Source organism: Salmo salar, chromosome 01 (genome assembly GCF_965601325.2).
Source record: "Salmo salar chromosome 01, fSalSal1, whole genome shotgun sequence".
Taxonomy (NCBI): Eukaryota; Metazoa; Chordata; class Actinopteri; order Salmoniformes; family Salmonidae; genus Salmo; species Salmo salar.
Window position 1 is genome coordinate 133717501 of NC_138291.1, and position 21606 is coordinate 133739106.

The 21606-nt window shown below is 44.1% G+C and overlaps 1 long non-coding RNA gene across 1 annotated transcript in view; it reads right to left on the reverse strand.

Moving 5' to 3' along the window:
• Positions 1–18901, reverse strand: part of LOC145884207 (uncharacterized) — a 271188-nt gene extending 252287 nt beyond the window's left edge. The window contains exon 1 of the long non-coding RNA XR_014395791.1: positions 18285–18901. This is a non-coding gene — a long non-coding RNA (uncharacterized LOC145884207). The remainder of the gene's footprint in view (positions 1–18284) is intronic.
• Between the last annotated feature and the right edge of the window lie 2705 nt (positions 18902–21606).

Sequence of the window (21606 nt, forward strand, 5' to 3'; positions counted from 1 at the left end):
TTCCCATTTAACAACTAAAGCCTTGCACAATGTAAATCACCTCACACACTGGAAATCTACAATGGATTCACAAAAGTCTACTGAGAATGCGTAAATGTCCAAACGGTAAGTGAACCCAAACTCAGACTTTTCAAGAGTCAGTTGAGAATTCTACCATGACCAGAGATTGCTGTTAACCTGGCAATCTCAAAAGATATTTCTTCCTCAGGGTTGCATACTTGTCAAAATGACTTGTTCAAAAGTTCCTGCATTGGCTGGGAATCGAACCCGGGCCTCCCGCGTGGCAGGCGAGAATTCTATCACTGAACAACCAATGCCTTGCGATGCTGAAATAACCCCCACGGCTGGATATCGTATCAAAAAGCTTTAATTCAAAGCATATTTCCTGCGTTGTGGGCTCAGAGACATTGTACACCCTAATAAATTCAGTCTTTCCTCCCCGTCGGGGAATTGAACCGCGGTCTCCCGCGTGACAGGCAGGGACACACACCACTATACTAACAAGGAGCAGGTGGGCTGGTTATTTGAAAAAATGTGGAGCATTGGATACTATCCCTAAATTTGGAGAGTTTGGTGTTAACCCTTGCAACATAAACATCTGTACAGACTGAATGGTTAGAGCTAGAGACTACTATGACCCATCTATGGAAAGCTGAGACCCTCACGGACACGTACATGTAGTCGATTTTGCTCTATACCGCTCACAAGCCACACGATAGTAGTTAGAAGGTGAGGTGTGTGTGGAAAATCCCAGGACATAGTCACAAAGGCCAAACTCAAGACAGTTGTCACTGACTTGTTGGATATTCGTTTCCCATTTAACAACTAAAGCCTTGCACAATGTAAATCACCTCACACACTGGAAATCTACAATGGATTCACAAAAGTCTACTGAGAATGCGTAAATGTCCAAACGGTAAGTGAACCCAAACTCAGACTTTTCAAGAGTCAGTTGAGAATTCTACCATGACCAGAGATTGCTGTTAACCTGGCAATCTCAAAAGATATTTCTTCCTCAGGGTTGCATACTTGTCAAAATGACTTGTTCAAAAGTTCCTGCATTGGCTGGGAATCGAACCCGGGCCTCCCGCGTGGCAGGCGAGAATTCTATCACTGAACAACCAATGCCTTGCGATGCTGAAATAACCCCCACGGCTGGATATCGTATCAAAAAGCTTTAATTCAAAGCATATTTCCTGCGTTGTGGGCTCAGAGACATTGTACACCCTAATAAATTCAGTCTTTCCTCCCCGTCGGGGAATTGAACCGCGGTCTCCCGCGTGACAGGCAGGGATACACACCACTATACTAACAAGGAGCAGGTGGGCTGGTTATTTGAAAAAATGTGGAGCATTGGATACTATCCCTAAATTTGGAGAGTTTGGTGTTAACCCTTGCAACATAAACATCTGTACAGACTGAATGGTTAGAGCTAGAGACTACTATGACCCATCTATGGAAAGCTGAGACCCTCACGGACACGTACATGTAGTCGATTTTGCTCTATACCGCTCACAAGCCACACGATAGTAGTTAGAAGGTGAGGTGTGTGTGGAAAATCCCAGGACATAGTCACAAAGGCCAAACTCAAGACAGTTGTCACTGACTTGTTGGATATTCGTTTCCCATTTAACAACTAAAGCCTTGCACAATGTAAATCACCTCACACACTGGAAATCTACAATGGATTCACAAAAGTCTACTGAGAATGCGTAAATGTCCAAACGGTAAGTGAACCCAAACTCAGACTTTTCAAGAGTCAGTTGAGAATTCTACCATGACCAGAGATTGCTGTTAACCTGGCAATCTCAAAAGATATTTCTTCCTCAGGGTTGCATACTTGTCAAAATGACTTGTTCAAAAGTTCCTGCATTGGCTGGGAATCGAACCCGGGCCTCCCGCGTGGCAGGCGAGAATTCTATCACTGAACAACCAATGCCTTGCGATGCTGAAATAACCCCCACGGCTGGATATCGTATCAAAAAGCTTTAATTCAAAGCATATTTCCTGCGTTGTGGGCTCAGAGACATTGTACACCCTAATAAATTCAGTCTTTCCTCCCCGTCGGGGAATTGAACCGCAGTCTCCCGCGTGACAGGCAGGGATACACACCACTATACTAACAAGGAGCAGGTGGGCTGGTTATTTGAAAAAATGTGGAGCATTGGATACTATCCCTAAATTTGGAGAGTTTGGTGTTAACCCTTGCAACATAAACATCTGTACAGACTGAATGGTTAGAGCTAGAGACTACTATGACCCATCTATGGAAAGCTGAGACCCTCACGGACACGTACATGTAGTCGATTTTGCTCTATACCGCTCACAAGCCACACGATAGTAGTTAGAAGGTGAGGTGTGTGTGGAAAATCCCAGGACATAGTCACAAAGGCCAAACTCAAGACAGTTGTCACTGACTTGTTGGATATTCGTTTCCCATTTAACAACTAAAGCCTTGCACAATGTAAATCACCTCACACACTGGAAATCTACAATGGATTCACAAAAGTCTACTGAGAATGCGTAAATGTCCAAACGGTAAGTGAACCCAAACTCAGACTTTTCAAGAGTCAGTTGAGAATTCTACCATGACCAGAGATTGCTGTTAACCTGGCAATCTCAAAAGATATTTCTTCCTCAGGGTTGCATACTTGTCAAAATGACTTGTTCAAAAGTTCCTGCATTGGCTGGGAATCGAACCCGGGCCTCCCGCGTGGCAGGCGAGAATTCTATCACTGAACAACCAATGCCTTGCGATGCTGAAATAACCCCCACGGCTGGATATCGTATCAAAAAGCTTTAATTCAAAGCATATTTCCTGCGTTGTGGGCTCAGAGACATTGTACACCCTAATAAATTCAGTCTTTCCTCCCCGTCGGGGAATTGAACCGCGGTCTCCCGCGTGACAGGCAGGGATACACACCACTATACTAACAAGGAGCAGGTGGGCTGGTTATTTGAAAAAATGTGGAGCATTGGATACTATCCCTAAATTTGGAGAGTTTGGTGTTAACCCTTGCAACATAAACATCTGTACAGACTGAATGGTTAGAGCTAGAGACTACTATGACCCATCTATGGAAAGCTGAGACCCTCACGGACACGTACATGTAGTCGATTTTGCTCTATACCGCTCACAAGCCACACGATAGTAGTTAGAAGGTGAGGTGTGTGTGGAAAATCCCAGGACATAGTCACAAAGGCCAAACTCAAGACAGTTGTCACTGACTTGTTGGATATTCGTTTCCCATTTAACAACTAAAGCCTTGCACAATGTAAATCACCTCACACACTGGAAATCTACAATGGATTCACAAAAGTCTACTGAGAATGCGTAAATGTCCAAACGGTAAGTGAACCCAAACTCAGACTTTTCAAGAGTCAGTTGAGAATTCTACCATGACCAGAGATTGCTGTTAACCTGGCAATCTCAAAAGATATTTCTTCCTCAGGGTTGCATACTTGTCAAAATGACTTGTTCAAAAGTTCCTGCATTGGCTGGGAATCGAACCCGGGCCTCCCGCGTGGCAGGCGAGAATTCTATCACTGAACAACCAATGCCTTGCGATGCTGAAATAACCCCCACGGCTGGATATCGTATCAAAAAGCTTTAATTCAAAGCATATTTCCTGCGTTGTGGGCTCAGAGACATTGTACACCCTAATAAATTCAGTCTTTCCTCCCCGTCGGGGAATTGAACCGCGGTCTCCCGCGTGACAGGCAGGGACACACACCACTATACTAACAAGGAGCAGGTGGGCTGGTTATTTGAAAAAATGTGGAGCATTGGATACTATCCCTAAATTTGGAGAGTTTGGTGTTAACCCTTGCAACATAAACATCTGTACAGACTGAATGGTTAGAGCTAGAGACTACTATGACCCATCTATGGAAAGCTGAGACCCTCACGGACACGTACATGTAGTCGATTTTGCTCTATACCGCTCACAAGCCACACGATAGTAGTTAGAAGGTGAGGTGTGTGTGGAAAATCCCAGGACATAGTCACAAAGGCCAAACTCAAGACAGTTGTCACTGACTTGTTGGATATTCGTTTCCCATTTAACAACTAAAGCCTTGCACAATGTAAATCACCTCACACACTGGAAATCTACAATGGATTCACAAAAGTCTACTGAGAATGCGTAAATGTCCAAACGGTAAGTGAACCCAAACTCAGACTTTTCAAGAGTCAGTTGAGAATTCTACCATGACCAGAGATTGCTGTTAACCTGGCAATCTCAAAAGATATTTCTTCCTCAGGGTTGCATACTTGTCAAAATGACTTGTTCAAAAGTTCCTGCATTGGCTGGGAATCGAACCCGGGCCTCCCGCGTGGCAGGCGAGAATTCTATCACTGAACAACCAATGCCTTGCGATGCTGAAATAACCCCCACGGCTGGATATCGTATCAAAAAGCTTTAATTCAAAGCATATTTCCTGCGTTGTGGGCTCAGAGACATTGTACACCCTAATAAATTCAGTCTTTCCTCCCCGTCGGGGAATTGAACCGCGGTCTCCCGCGTGACAGGCAGGGATACACACCACTATACTAACAAGGAGCAGGTGGGCTGGTTATTTGAAAAAATGTGGAGCATTGGATACTATCCCTAAATTTGGAGAGTTTGGTGTTAACCCTTGCAACATAAACATCTGTACAGACTGAATGGTTAGAGCTAGAGACTACTATGACCCATCTATGGAAAGCTGAGACCCTCACGGACACGTACATGTAGTCGATTTTGCTCTATACCGCTCACAAGCCACACGATAGTAGTTAGAAGGTGAGGTGTGTGTGGAAAATCCCAGGACATAGTCACAAAGGCCAAACTCAAGACAGTTGTCACTGACTTGTTGGATATTCGTTTCCCATTTAACAACTAAAGCCTTGCACAATGTAAATCACCTCACACACTGGAAATCTACAATGGATTCACAAAAGTCTACTGAGAATGCGTAAATGTCCAAACGGTAAGTGAACCCAAACTCAGACTTTTCAAGAGTCAGTTGAGAATTCTACCATGACCAGAGATTGCTGTTAACCTGGCAATCTCAAAAGATATTTCTTCCTCAGGGTTGCATACTTGTCAAAATGACTTGTTCAAAAGTTCCTGCATTGGCTGGGAATCGAACCCGGGCCTCCCGCGTGGCAGGCGAGAATTCTATCACTGAACAACCAATGCCTTGCGATGCTGAAATAACCCCCACGGCTGGATATCGTATCAAAAAGCTTTAATTCAAAGCATATTTCCTGCGTTGTGGGCTCAGAGACATTGTACACCCTAATAAATTCAGTCTTTCCTCCCCGTCGGGGAATTGAACCGCGGTCTCCCGCGTGACAGGCAGGGATACACACCACTATACTAACAAGGAGCAGGTGGGCTGGTTATTTGAAAAAATGTGGAGCATTGGATACTATCCCTAAATTTGGAGAGTTTGGTGTTAACCCTTGCAACATAAACATCTGTACAGACTGAATGGTTAGAGCTAGAGACTACTATGACCCATCTATGGAAAGCTGAGACCCTCACGGACACGTACATGTAGTCGATTTTGCTCTATACCGCTCACAAGCCACACGATAGTAGTTAGAAGGTGAGGTGTGTGTGGAAAATCCCAGGACATAGTCACAAAGGCCAAACTCAAGACAGTTGTCACTGACTTGTTGGATATTCGTTTCCCATTTAACAACTAAAGCCTTGCACAATGTAAATCACCTCACACACTGGAAATCTACAATGGATTCACAAAAGTCTACTGAGAATGCGTAAATGTCCAAACGGTAAGTGAACCCAAACTCAGACTTTTCAAGAGTCAGTTGAGAATTCTACCATGACCAGAGATTGCTGTTAACCTGGCAATCTCAAAAGATATTTCTTCCTCAGGGTTGCATACTTGTCAAAATGACTTGTTCAAAAGTTCCTGCATTGGCTGGGAATCGAACCCGGGCCTCCCGCGTGGCAGGCGAGAATTCTATCACTGAACAACCAATGCCTTGCGATGCTGAAATAACCCCCACGGCTGGATATCGTATCAAAAAGCTTTAATTCAAAGCATATTTCCTGCGTTGTGGGCTCAGAGACATTGTACACCCTAATAAATTCAGTCTTTCCTCCCCGTCGGGGAATTGAACCACGGTCTCCCGCGTGACAGGCAGGGATACACACCACTATACTAACAAGGAGCAGGTGGGCTGGTTATTTGAAAAAATGTGGAGCATTGGATACTATCCCTAAATTTGGAGAGTTTGGTGTTAACCCTTGCAACATAAACATCTGTACAGACTGAATGGTTAGAGCTAGAGACTACTATGACCCATCTATGGAAAGCTGAGACCCTCACGGACACGTACATGTAGTCGATTTTGCTCTATACCGCTCACAAGCCACACGATAGTAGTTAGAAGGTGAGGTGTGTGTGGAAAATCCCAGGACATAGTCACAAAGGCCAAACTCAAGACAGTTGTCACTGACTTGTTGGATATTCGTTTCCCATTAAACAACTAAAGCCTTGCACAATGTAAATCACCTCACACACTGGAAATCTACAATGGATTCACAAAAGTCTACTGAGAATGCGTAAATGTCCAAACGGTAAGTGAACCCAAACTCAGACTTTTCAAGAGTCAGTTGAGAATTCTACCATGACCAGAGATTGCTGTTAACCTGGCAATCTCAAAAGATATTTCTTCCTCAGGGTTGCATACTTGTCAAAATGACTTGTTCAAAAGTTCCTGCATTGGCTGGGAATCGAACCCGGGCCTCCCGCGTGGCAGGCGAGAATTCTATCACTGAACAACCAATGCCTTGCGATGCTGAAATAACCCCCACGGCTGGATATCGTATCAAAAAGCTTTAATTCAAAGCATATTTCCTGCGTTGTGGGCTCAGAGACATTGTACACCCTAATAAATTCAGTCTTTCCTCCCAGTCGGGGAATTGAACCGCGGTCTCCCGCGTGACAGGCAGGGATACACACCACTATACTAACAAGGAGCAGGTGGGCTGGTTATTTGAAAAAATGTGGAGCATTGGATACTATCCCTAAATTTGGAGAGTTTGGTGTTAACCCTTGCAACATAAACATCTGTACAGACTGAATGGTTAGAGCTAGAGACTACTATGACCCATCTATGGAAAGCTGAGACCCTCACGGACACGTACATGTAGTCGATTTTGCTCTATACCGCTCACAAGCCACACGATAGTAGTTAGAAGGTGAGGTGTGTGTGGAAAATCCCAGGACATAGTCACAAAGGCCAAACTCAAGACAGTTGTCACTGACTTGTTGGATATTCGTTTCCCATTTAACAACTAAAGCCTTGCACAATGTAAATCACCTCACACACTGGAAATCTACAATGGATTCACAAAAGTCTACTGAGAATGCGTAAATGTCCAAACGGTAAGTGAACCCAAACTCAGACTTTTCAAGAGTCAGTTGAGAATTCTACCATGACCAGAGATTGCTGTTAACCTGGCAATCTCAAAAGATATTTCTTCCTCAGGGTTGCATACTTGTCAAAATGACTTGTTCAAAAGTTCCTGCATTGGCTGGGAATCGAACCCAGGCCTCCCGCGTGGCAGGCGAGAATTCTATCACTGAACAACCAATGCCTTGCGATGCTGAAATAACCCCCACGGCTGGATATCGTATCAAAAAGCTTTAATTCAAAGCATATTTCCTGCGTTGTGGGCTCAGAGACATTGTACACCCTAATAAATTCAGTCTTTCCTCCCCGTCGGGGAATTGAACCGCGGTCTCCCGCGTGACAGGCAGGGATACACACCACTATACTAACAAGGAGCAGGTGGGCTGGTTATTTGAAAAAATGTGGAGCATTGGATACTATCCCTAAATTTGGAGAGTTTGGTGTTAACCCTTGCAACATAAACATCTGTACAGACTGAATGGTTAGAGCTAGAGACTACTATGACCCATCTATGGAAAGCTGAGACCCTCACGGACACGTACATGTAGTCGATTTTGCTCTATACCGCTCACAAGCCACACGATAGTAGTTAGAAGGTGAGGTGTGTGTGGAAAATCCCAGGACATAGTCACAAAGGCCAAACTCAAGACAGTTGTCACTGACTTGTTGGATATTCGTTTCCCATTTAACAACTAAAGCCTTGCACAATGTAAATCACCTCACACACTGGAAATCTACAATGGATTCACAAAAGTCTACTGAGAATGCGTAAATGTCCAAACGGTAAGTGAACCCAAACTCAGACTTTTCAAGAGTCAGTTGAGAATTCTACCATGACCAGAGATTGCTGTTAACCTGGCAATCTCAAAAGATATTTCTTCCTCAGGGTTGCATACTTGTCAAAATGACTTGTTCAAAAGTTCCTGCATTGGCTGGGAATCGAACCCAGGCCTCCCGCGTGGCAGGCGAGAATTCTATCACTGAACAACCAATGCCTTGCGATGCTGAAATAACCCCCACGGCTGGATATCGTATCAAAAAGCTTTAATTCAAAGCATATTTCCTGCGTTGTGGGCTCAGAGACATTGTACACCCTAATAAATTCAGTCTTTCCTCCCCGTCGGGGAATTGAACCGCGGTCTCCCGCGTGACAGGCAGGGATACACACCACTATACTAACAAGGAGCAGGTGGGCTGGTTATTTGAAAAAATGTGGAGCATTGGATACTATCCCTAAATTTGGAGAGTTTGGTGTTAACCCTTGCAACATAAACATCTGTACAGACTGAATGGTTAGAGCTAGAGACTACTATGACCCATCTATGGAAAGCTGAGACCCTCACGGACACGTACATGTAGTCGATTTTGCTCTATACCGCTCACAAGCCACACGATAGTAGTTAGAAGGTGAGGTGTGTGTGGAAAATCCCAGGACATAGTCACAAAGGCCAAACTCAAGACAGTTGTCACTGACTTGTTGGATATTCGTTTCCCATTTAACAACTAAAGCCTTGCACAATGTAAATCACCTCACACACTGGAAATCTACAATGGATTCACAAAAGTCTACTGAGAATGCGTAAATGTCCAAACGGTAAGTGAACCCAAACTCAGACTTTTCAAGAGTCAGTTGAGAATTCTACCATGACCAGAGATTGCTGTTAACCTGGCAATCTCAAAAGATATTTCTTTCTCAGGGTTGCATACTTGTCAAAATGACTTGTTCAAAAGTTCCTGCATTGGCTGGGAATCGAACCCGGGCCTCCCGCGTGGCAGGCGAGAATTCTATCACTGAACAACCAATGCCTTGCGATGCTGAAATAACCCCCACGGCTGGATATCGTATCAAAAAGCTTTAATTCAAAGCATATTTCCTGCGTTGTGGGCTCAGAGACATTGTACACCCTAATAAATTCAGTCTTTCCTCCCCGTCGGGGAATTGAACCGCGGTCTCCCGCGTGACAGGCGGGGATACACACCACTATACCAACAAGGAGCAGGTGGGCTGGTTATTTGAAAAAATGTGGAGCATTGGATACTATCCCTAAATTTGGAGAGTTTGGTGTTAACCCTTGCAACATAAACATCTGTACAGACTGAATGGTTAGAGCTAGAGACTACTATGACCCATCTATGGAAAGCTGAGACCCTCACGGACACGTACATGTAGTCGATTTTGCTCTATACCGCTCACAAGCCACACGATAGTAGTTAGAAGGTGAGGTGTGTGTGGAAAATCCCAGGACATAGTCACAAAGGCCAAACTCAAGACAGTTGTCACTGACTTGTTGGATATTCGTTTCCCATTTAACAACTAAAGCCTTGCACAATGTAAATCACCTCACACACTGGAAATCTACAATGGATTCACAAAAGTCTACTGAGAATGCGTAAATGTCCAAACGGTAAGTGAACCCAAACTCAGACTTTTCAAGAGTCAGTTGAGAATTCTACCATGACCAGAGATTGCTGTTAACCTGGCAATCTCAAAAGATATTTCTTCCTCAGGGTTGCATACTTGTCAAAATGACTTGTTCAAAAGTTCCTGCATTGGCTGGGAATCGAACCCGGGCCTCCCGCGTGGCAGGCGAGAATTCTATCACTGAACAACCAATGCCTTGCGATGCTGAAATAACCCCCACGGCTGGATATCGTATCAAAAAGCTTTAATTCAAAGCATATTTCCTGCGTTGTGGGCTCAGAGACATTGTACACCCTAATAAATTCAGTCTTTCCTCCCCGTCGGGGAATTGAACCGCGGTCTCCCGCGTGACAGGCGGGGATACACACCACTATACTAACAAGGAGCAGGTGGGCTGGTTATTTGAAAAAATGTGGAGCATTGGATACTATCCCTAAATTTGGAGAGTTTGGTGTTAACCCTTGCAACATAAACATCTGTACAGACTGAATGGTTAGAGCTAGAGACTACTATGACCCATCTATGGAAAGCTGAGACCCTCACGGACACGTACATGTAGTCGATTTTGCTCTATACCGCTCACAAGCCACACGATAGTAGTTAGAAGGTGAGGTGTGTGTGGAAAATCCCAGGACATAGTCACAAAGGCCAAACTCAAGACAGTTGTCACTGACTTGTTGGATATTCGTTTCCCATTTAACAACTAAAGCCTTGCACAATGTAAATCACCTCACACACTGGAAATCTACAATGGATTCACAAAAGTCTACTGAGAATGCGTAAATGTCCAAACGGTAAGTGAACCCAAACTCAGACTTTTCAAGAGTCAGTTGAGAATTCTACCATGACCAGAGATTGCTGTTAACCTGGCAATCTCAAAAGATATTTCTTTCTCAGGGTTGCATACTTGTCAAAATGACTTGTTCAAAAGTTCCTGCATTGGCTGGGAATCGAACCCGGGCCTCCCGCGTGGCAGGCGAGAATTCTATCACTGAACAACCAATGCCTTGCGATGCTGAAATAACCCCCACGGCTGGATATCGTATCAAAAAGCTTTAATTCAAAGCATATTTCCTGCGTTGTGGGCTCAGAGACATTGTACACCCTAATAAATTCAGTCTTTCCTCCCCGTCGGGGAATTGAACCGCGGTCTCCCGCGTGACAGGCGGGGATACACACCACTATACCAACAAGGAGCAGGTGGGCTGGTTATTTGAAAAAATGTGGAGCATTGGATACTATCCCTAAATTTGGAGAGTTCGGTGTTAACCCTTGCAACATAAACATCTGTACAGACTGAATGGTTAGAGCTAGAGACTACTATGACCCATCTATGGAAAGCTGAGACCCTCACGGACACGTACATGTAGTCGATTTTGCTCTATACCGCTCACAAGCCACACGATAGTAGTTAGAAGGTGAGGTGTGTGTGGAAAATCCCAGGACATAGTCACAAAGGCCAAACTCAAGACAGTTGTCACTGACTTGTTGGATATTCGTTTCCCATTTAACAACTAAAGCCTTGCACAATGTAAATCACCTCACACACTGGAAATCTACAATGGATTCACAAAAGTCTACTGAGAATGCGTAAATGTCCAAACGGTAAGTGAACCCAAACTCAGACTTTTCAAGAGTCAGTTGAGAATTCTACCATGACCAGAGATTGCTGTTAACCTGGCAATCTCAAAAGATATTTCTTCCTCAGGGTTGCATACTTGTCAAAATGACTTGTTCAAAAGTTCCTGCATTGGCTGGGAATCGAACCCGGGCCTCCCGCGTGGCAGGCGAGAATTCTATCACTGAACAACCAATGCCTTGCGATGCTGAAATAACCCCCACGGCTGGATATCGTATCAAAAAGCTTTAATTCAAAGCATATTTCCTGCGTTGTGGGCTCAGAGACATTGTACACCCTAATAAATTCAGTCTTTCCTCCCCGTCGGGGAATTGAACCGCGGTCTCCCGCGTGACAGGCGGGGATACACACCACTATACTAACAAGGAGCAGGTGGGCTGGTTATTTGAAAAAATGTGGAGCATTGGATACTATCCCTAAATTTGGAGAGTTTGGTGTTAACCCTTGCAACATAAACATCTGTACAGACTGAATGGTTAGAGCTAGAGACTACTATGACCCATCTATGGAAAGCTGAGACCCTCACGGACACGTACATGTAGTCGATTTTGCTCTATACCGCTCACAAGCCACACGATAGTAGTTAGAAGGTGAGGTGTGTGTGGAAAATCCCAGGACATAGTCACAAAGGCCAAACTCAAGACAGTTGTCACTGACTTGTTGGATATTCGTTTCCCATTTAACAACTAAAGCCTTGCACAAAGTAAATCACCTCACACACTGGAAATCTACAATGGATTCACAAAAGTCTACTGAGAATGCGTAAATGTCCAAACGGTAAGTGAACCCAAACTCAGACTTTTCAAGAGTCAGTTGAGAATTCTACCATGACCAGAGATTGCTGTTAACCTGGCAATCTCAAGAGCATTGGATTCCTCTGTTTTGTTCGTGCGTTCAATTTTTTTACATTTTACATTTTAGTCATTTAGCAGACGCTCTTATCCAGAGCGACTTACAGTAGTGAATGCATACATTTCATACAATTTCATACATTTTTTTTTGCTGGCCCCCCGTGGGAATCGAACCCACAACCCTGGCGTTGCAAACACCATGCTCTACCAACTGAGCTACAGGGAAGGTTCAAGACACTATCCGAAGGGTAAATAAGGGTGACGCGCTTCGTGACAAAACATTTCTAAATATTCCATTACCGTACTTCGAAGCATGTCAACTGCTGTTTAAAATCAATTTTTATGACATTTTTCTCGTAAAAAAGCGATAATATTCCGACCGGGAAACCGTGTTTTAGTTCAAAGACAGAGAAAATAAAAACATGGGGTCGCCTCGTGCACGCGCCTCAGTTTCATTGTCCTCTGATAGACCACTTACCAAAGGCGCTAATGTTTTTCAGCCAGGGGCTGCAAAGACATCATTCAGCTTTTTCCCGGGTTCTGAGAGCCTATGGGAGCCGTAGGAAGTGTCACATTACAGCAAAGATCCTAAGTTTTCAATAAAGAGAGTCAAGAAGCCCAAGGAATGGTCAGAGAGGGCACTTCCTGTACAGAATCTTCTCAGGTTTTTGCCTGCCATATGAGTTCTGTTATACTCACAGACACCATTCAAACAGTTTTAGAAACTTTAGGGTGTTTTCTATCCAAAGCCAATAATTATATGCATATTCTAGTTTCTGGGCAGTAGTAATAACCAGATTAAATCGGGTATGTTTTTTATCCGGCCGTGTAAATACTGCCCCCTAGCCCTAACAGGATAACTACTGTTCCCTGAAGGAGGGAAACTAGGTACAACATACTATCAAATCCACGCCTCGCTGGAAGCCCTGCCTTCCACAGGTGATGAGAGTGAGGCTTGGATTTATTCCTTAAATTTAATACCGCTCTTCACCGACCCAGGAAAGGGCGGGGACAAACAGGTGTTGTACAACGTTTCCCTCCTTCAGGGAAGTGTAATTATAATCAAAGTTACACTCCCTTTCAGTCAGTCAACTTCGGTACAACATACTATGGGGAAATAAAATCATTCCCCAACCGACCCAAACGGATACTAAATGAAACGGCCCCTGGCACACCACCCAGACCTGACCCTACAAGCTGACTCAGTTTTGTCACTTAATTCATTGTCTTTTGTTTGAAACACTCCTGTCAATGTTGAGTAAAGATGCACACCTGATTACGCATATAGAAGTAGGACTAGTCTACCTGGCCTGTGTGCAAATGTAGGCCTATAAATGTGCCCATTTGGGGATGTCTGATAGTATTTCTGATTGTCTTAATGCACCACCACCAATGAGTTGTGGCGCTTCTCAAAGTAATTTTTTCTTCACAGCAAACAGCAAGTAAAAAAAGACTAATCAAAATCAATTGCGAATGACAAAAAGTGCTGTGAATGCTGACAATCCTGAGGATGGCTCACCCCTCACAATTCTGGGTGACTTTATCCTCCCTATGTCTACCTTTGACTCATTTCTCTCTGCCTCCTTCTTTCCCCTCCTCTCCTCTTTTGGCCTCACCCTCTCACCGTCCCCCCCTACTCACAAGGCAGGCAATACGCTTAACCTCATCTTTACTAGATGCTGTTCTTCTACTAATCTCACTGCAACTCCCCTCCAAGTCTCCGACCACTACATTGTATCCTTTTCCCTCTCGCTCTCCTCCAACACTACTCACTCTGTCCCAACTCAGATGGTATTGCGCCGTCGCAACCTTTGCTCTCTCTCTCCTGCTACTCTCTCCTCTTCCATCCTATCATCTCTTCCCTCTGCTCAATCCTTCTTCAACCAATCTCCTGATTCTGCCTCCTCAACCCTCCTCTCCTCCCTTTCTGCATCCTTTGACTCTCTATGTCCCCTATCCTCCCGGCCGGCTCGGTCCTCCCCTCCTGCTCCGTGGCTTGACGACTCATTGCGAGCTCACAGAACAGGGCTCAGGGCAGCCGAGCAAAAGTGGAGGAAAACCAGCCTCCCTGCGGACCTGGCATCTTTTCACTCCCTCCTCTCCACATTTTCTTCCTGTTTCTGCTGCTAAAGCCACTTTCTACCACTCTAAATTCCAAGCATCTGCCTCTAACCCTAGGAAGCTCTTTGCCACCTTCACCTCCCTCCTGAATCCTCCTCCCCCCCCCTCCCTCTCTGCGTGACGACTTTGTCAACCATTTTGAAAAGAAGGTTGACGACATCCGATCCTCGTTTGTTAAGTCAAACGACACTGCTGGTCCTGCTCACATTGCCCTAACCTATGCTTTGACCTCTTTCTCCCCTCTCTCTCCAGATGAAATCTTGCGACTTGTGACGGCCGCCGCCAAACAACCTGCCCGCTTGAACCTATCCCCTCCAGACCATTTCCGGACACCTTCTCCCTTACCTCACCTCGCTCATCAACTCATCCTTGACCGCTGGCTACGTCCCTTCCGTCTTCAAGAGAGCGAGAGTTGCACCCCTTCTCAAAAAACCTACACTCGATCCCTCTGATGTCAACAACTACAGACCAGTATCCCTTCTTTCTATCCTCTCCAAAACTCTTGAGCGTGCCGTCCTTGGCCAGCTCCCTTGCTATCTCTCTCAGAATGACCTTCTTGATCCAAATCATTCAGGTTTCAAGACTGGTCATTCAACTGAGAGTGCTCTTCTCTGTGTCACGGAGGCTCTCCGCACTGCTAAAGCTAATGCTCTCTCCTCTGCTCTCATCCTTCTAGACCTATCTGCTGCCTTTGATACTGTGAACCATCAGATCCTCCTCTCTACCCTCTCCGAGTTGGGCATCTCCGGCGCGGCTCACTCTTGGATTGCGTCCTACCTGACAGGTCGCTCCTACCAGGTGGCATGGCGAGAATCCGTCTCCGCACCACGTGCTCTCACCACTGGTGTCCCCCAGGGCTCAGTTCTAGGCCCTCTCCTATTCTCGCTATACACCAAGTCACTTGGCTCTGTCATATACTCACATGGTCTCTCCTATCATTGCTACGCAGACGACACACAATTAATGTTCTCCTTTCCCCCCTTCTGATAACCAGGTGGCGAATCGCATCTCTGCATGTCTGGCAGACATATCAGTGTGGATGACGGATCACCACCTCAAGCTGAACCTCGGCAAGACGGAGCTGCTCTTCCTCCCGGGGAAGGACTGCCCGTTCCATGATCTCGCCATCACGGTTGACAACTCCATTGTGTCCTCCTCCCAGAGTGCTAAGAGCCTTGGCATGACCCTGGACAACACCCTGTCATTCTCCGCTAACATCAAGGCGGTGACCCGATCCTGTAGGTTCATGCTCTACAACATTTGTAGAGTTCAACCCTGCCTCACACAGGAAGCGGCGCAGGTCCTAATCCAGGCACTTGTCATCTCCCGTCTGGATTACTGCAACTCGCTGTTGGCGGGGCTCCCTGCCTGTGCCATCAAACCCCTACAACTCATCCAGAACGCCGCAGCCCATCTGGTGTTCAACCTTCCCAAGTACTCTCACGTCACCCCGCTCCTCCGCACACTCCACTGGCTTCCAGTTGAAGCTCGCATCTGCTACAAGACCATGGTGCTTGCCTACGGAGCTGTGAGGGGAACGGCACCTCCGTACCTTCAGGCTCTGATCAGTCCCTACACCCAAAGAAGGGCACTGCGTTCACCCACCTCTGGCCTGCTTGCCTCCCTACCTCTGCGGAAGCACAGTTCCCGCTCAGCCCAGTCAAAACTGTTCGCTGCTCTGGCACCCCAATGGTGGAACAAGCTCCCTCACGACGCCAGGACAGCGGAGTCAATCACCACCTTCCGGAGACACCTGAAACCCCACCTCTTTAAGGAATACCTGGGATAGGATAAAGTAATCTTTCTAACCCCCCCCCCCAAAAAAAGATATAGATGTTCTATTGTAAAGTGGTTGTTCCACTGGATATCATAAGGTGAATGCACCAATTTGTAAGTCACTCTGGATAAGAGTGTCTGCTAAATGACGTAAATGTAAATGTAAAAAGTATTTTCATAAAATATTTCCAGCTCTCACGCTTTCGATAACCACTCAGCATAAAAGGGTAAAATGTAATGCGCTGATCCAGTGGAAATGTCATAAAATACCTGATTACTTCTTATCCTTTGCACAAATAGCCTACAGCTGTGTCCCAAACTCACTGGAGCAGGAAACTGAGGGCCCAAAATATTTTATACAATGTTGCAAGCTTGCTATCTCGAGTTTTGGGCCGACCCAGTTGAACGTTGCTAGAATGTTTCAAGTTCGTTGTAGACAGGCCATGTGCAGCCAATGTGATTTCTAGGATATTTATTTTTATCAGGATATGTTCTACCTGCAGGCTGCAATGTTAACATTTTTTAGCTTTATGTAGGTTATAAAAATAAAAAATAAACTTAGCAATGGCAATAAAAATGTTTCTTTATAATTTTCATTTAAATAGAATGTAGATTAACCACAGAGAATGATGTTGAGATACAAAGACTATTATAAATTAAATGAAACTGTTCCAGTAAAATGTGAATATGAAAATCAGTAGTAGAAATGGTCAGATAAATTGGCACCAAATGGAAAAAGGTTGCTGACTGCTGGTGTAGTCTATTACCAGAAACTATAGGAGCATAACGACTGCTGGTGTAGCCTATTACCAGAAACTATAGGAGCATAACGACTGCTGGTGTAGCCTATTACCAGAAACTATAGGAGCATAACGACTGCTGGTGTAGGCTATTACCAGAAACTATAGAAGCATAACGACTGCTGGTGTAGGCTATTACCAGAAACTATAGGAGCATAACGACTGCTGGTGTAGCCTATTACCAGAAACTATAGGAGCATAACAACTACTGCTGTAGCCTATTACCAGAAACTATAGGAGCATAATGACTGCTGTTGTAGCCAATTACCAGAAACTATAGGAGCATAACTACTGCTGGTGTAGGCTATTACCCGAAACTATAGGAGCATAATGACTGCTGGTGTAGCCTATTACCAAAAACTATAGGAGTATAATAACTGCAGCTGTAGCCTATTACCAGAAACTATAGGAGCATAACGACTGCTGGTGTAGCCTATTACCAGAAACTATAGGAGCATAACGACTGCTGGTGTAGCCTATTAACAGAAACTATAGGAGCATAACGACTGCTGGTGTAGCCTATTACCAGAAACTATTGGAGCATAACGACTGCTGGTGTAGCCTATTACCAGAAACTACAGGAGCATAACGACTGCTGGTGTAGCCTATTACCAGAAACTACAGGAGCATAACGACTGCTGGTGTAGCCTATTACCAGAAACTACAGGAGCATAACGACTGCTGGAATAGCCTATTACCAGAAACTATAGGAGCATAACGACTGCTGGTGTAACCTATTACCAGAAACTACAGGAGCATAACGACTGCTGGAATAGCCTATTACCAGAAACTATAGGAGCATAACGACTGCTGGTGTAACCTATTACCAGAAACTATAGGAGCATAACGACTGGTGGTGTAGTCTATTACCAGAAACTATAGGACCATAACATCAGAATTTACGAAGGCCAGCAGCAGCGGAAGGAGTAGGCTAAGGAAGAGTTTTTTTCTGATGGTTAGGCTATCTTAATCTCTGGCTCCCTCGAGTCATTTGTGTGTCTTAATTATTTAATAAGTCCCAAAATGGATGTAACAACCGCTGATTGCCCCTTTAAGAGAACATATTGGGCTAAGCTAATAGGAGATATTGAGGACTACAGTATTTCAGGCATTGTCATTGGATGCATTTGATCAATTGTTAACGTTTTGTTGATGGTCCACTCTTGCTGTTCTACACGTTACAGTGTAGCTTTACTGCACCTTTACTGCATATTGGTTCAACGACTGCAGAGACGGTACTTACTGGTGTTAAACAGATCTCCAACCTCCTTTTCTTCCTCCAATGTGACAGTAATCTCCCCCTCCTCCTCTTTCACTCCAAAAACGGAATCCTCCTCTTTCTCTTCCTCTTCTTTTACTGTAACATCCTCCTCCTCTTTCACTCTGAACGCGTCTTCCTCTTCTTTCACTGAAACGTCTTTCTCTTCTTCTTTCACGGTAACAGCCTCACCCTCTACTTGTTTTGTATTGTAACGTCCTTCTCTTCCTCCTCCTCTTTCACGAGAACGTCTTTCTCCATCCAGCAGACCTCCTCTTCTTTAGCAGGAGGAGAGTAGTTTAGTGAACTCATGGTCGGAGATGTTAGCTAGCTAGCATAAAAAAAACAAAAAATAAATAAATAATAATAATAATAATAATAAATAGCTAGCTAGCATTAGCGACTAGCTTAGTTCTAAGCAAACCAGCTAGCTGACAAACAACGTAAATATATAATTAAATGGGCCAACAAGTACATACAACAGAAGTGTGTTTAATACACAGCGACTAACATACACCAAAACAGTGTAAAGAGCGTGAATGTTGTAGCTATGTTTGCTAGAAAGCTACCGAGGTGTCTGACTAGCTGTTGTTGTTGAAGGAGCGTCCCGTCCACTAGATTATACGTCACACTGGCAGCATCGCCTGATCCTAAAAGACGCACACCGCCATCTGCTGACTGGAGTGGGCAACGCACTTGAGGAACCAAACGTTTTTATTTCATTTATTTCATTAAAGTTGAATATTATATTAAGTCGTTCAAAGAGAAGCATGTGTTGATTGATTCGTTTTTAATGAGTGAGAAATTAAAACAAACTTTACACCCACTACATATTTGCATTGAATCATACTTCTGACATGGATCAGTTTAACCCCAGAGGCATATCTTTTATCATAGCCAAAATGTTGTTTTTTTTCAATTCTTCCAATTTTTCATGACTTTGTCAATCAACTTGTTCTTAATAAATCTATATCATAGTTTTGTGTTTCTGTATCAATATGGACTTTTAACAAATTCAAATCCTTTGGAGTCATTTTTACTCCAGCCAACAGCACCTTTGAAAAATAGGACGTTTATTTCAAATCAAAATCACATTTTATTGGTCACATACACGTGTTAAGCAGATGTTATTGCGGGTATAGCAAAATGCTTGTGTTTCTAGCTCCGACAGTGCAGTAATATCTAACAAGTAATATCTAACAATTTCACCACATATACCCAATACACACACATCTAAGTATTTTAATCTAGGTTTTTCTGTAGACATGATCCATCCCACCAGAGGGTGGAGGGGCTCCTGTATCAGTGGTTTTGACCAGATAGGCACCTGCAGACACACAGTATAGTGCCTCCCATGTACTCTCCTAAGATTGGACTTTTCTGTACCATGTATCACGTGACTGTGTACAAAACTGCCAGTGGTAGAAAACTCTGCCAGCGGTAGAAAATTCTGCCAGAGATAGAAATTTAGCCAGTGGTATACAATGCATTCGTTAAGTAGTCAGACCCCTTCACTTTTTCCACATTTTGTTGCGTAACAGCCTTATTCTGAAATTTTATAATTTTCTCCCTCATCAATCTACACACAATACCCCATAATGCCAAACCAAAAACATTTTTTTTTGTACATTTTTGCTAATTTATTTACTTAAGTATTCAGACCCTTTGCAATGAGACTCGAAGTTGAGCTCAGATGCATCCTGATTCCATTGATCATCCTTGAGATGTTTCTACAACTTGATTGGAGTCCACTTGTGGTAAATTCAATTGATTAGACATGATTTGGTAAGGCACACACCTGTCTATATAAGGTCCCACAGTTTACAGTGCATGTCAGAACAAAAACCAAGCCATGAGGTCAAAGGAATTATCGCTAGAGCTCTGAGACAGGATAGTGTCGAGGCACAGATCTGGGGAAAGGTACCAAAAAATGTCTGCAGCATTGAAGGGCCCCAAGAACACAGTGGCCTCCATCATTCTTAAATGGAAGAAGTTTGGAACCATCAAGACTCTTCCTAGAGCTGGCCGCCCGGCCAAACTGAGAAATGCGGGGAGAAGGGCCTTGGTCAGGCAGGTGAACAAGAACCTGATGTTCACTCTGACAGAGCTCCAGAGTTCCTCTGTGGTGATGGGAGAACCTTACAGAAGGACAACCATCTCTGCAGCACTCCACCAATCAGGCCTTTATGTAGCAATGATTAAATTGTCAAAATGTATTTCAATGGACAATTCTGTGAACTGTTCTGTGAAAGGTGTCGGCCAGAGATGACATGCAGGAGCTTGCAGGGATTTGTAGTCTTGCATGTTGTCTACTTTGATGTTAATTAGCATTTTAGAATCCATGAGTAAAGAGACACAAATATATTGATAAAGTATTTGTATTTATTATGGATCCCCATTAGTTCCTGCCAAGGCAGCAGCTACTCTTCCTGGGGTTTATGATGGATCCCCATTAGTTCCTGCCAAGTAAGGTCAGGGAGCGTGCCAGCCTGCCTGAACCGCCCCTTTCAAGCAAAAGGTATAAATGATGGGTTATGAATGAACAGGTATAAATTATGGGTTATGAATTAACAGGTATAAATGATGGGTTATGAATTAACACATCCCCTGCGAGTCCAGACATTTCAATACATTCAGGATTTCTTACGGTCCATGTGCAATGAATATGGTTATCTCTGTCTCTGTCTCTCTTTCTCCATCTCTTCTTTAACAAGCAGCCATGTTGTTGTCATTCCACTAGGGACCTGTTTTCAGCATTTTAAGTCTCCAGTCAATAACCGGTGCACTGGAATTATCCCTCTACACCCTTTACACATGTACTGTACTGGAATTATCTCTATACACCCTCTACACATGTACTGTACTGGAATTATCCCTCTACACATGTACTGTACTGGAACGATCCCTCTACACATGTACTGTACTGGAATTATCCCTCTACACATGTACTGTACTGGAACGATCCCTCTACACATGTACTGTACTGGAACGATCCCTCTACACATGTACTGTACTGGAATTATCCCTCTACACATGTACTGTACTGGAATTATCCCTCAACACATGTACTGCACTGGAATTATCCCTCTACACCCTTTATAAATGTAATGGAATGGAATTATCCCTCTACACATGTATTGTACTGGAATTATCACATTGGCTGGCAGAAAAATACTGTTTTTTTATTGGGCCATCAAAGCTGTCTCAGTGAGAGAGTAGTTGATTATGGACTAACAGTCTAACAGCTTGAAGGACACAACTCATGTTATTCTGGTTAAACAGTGAGAGACAAGTTGATTATGGACTA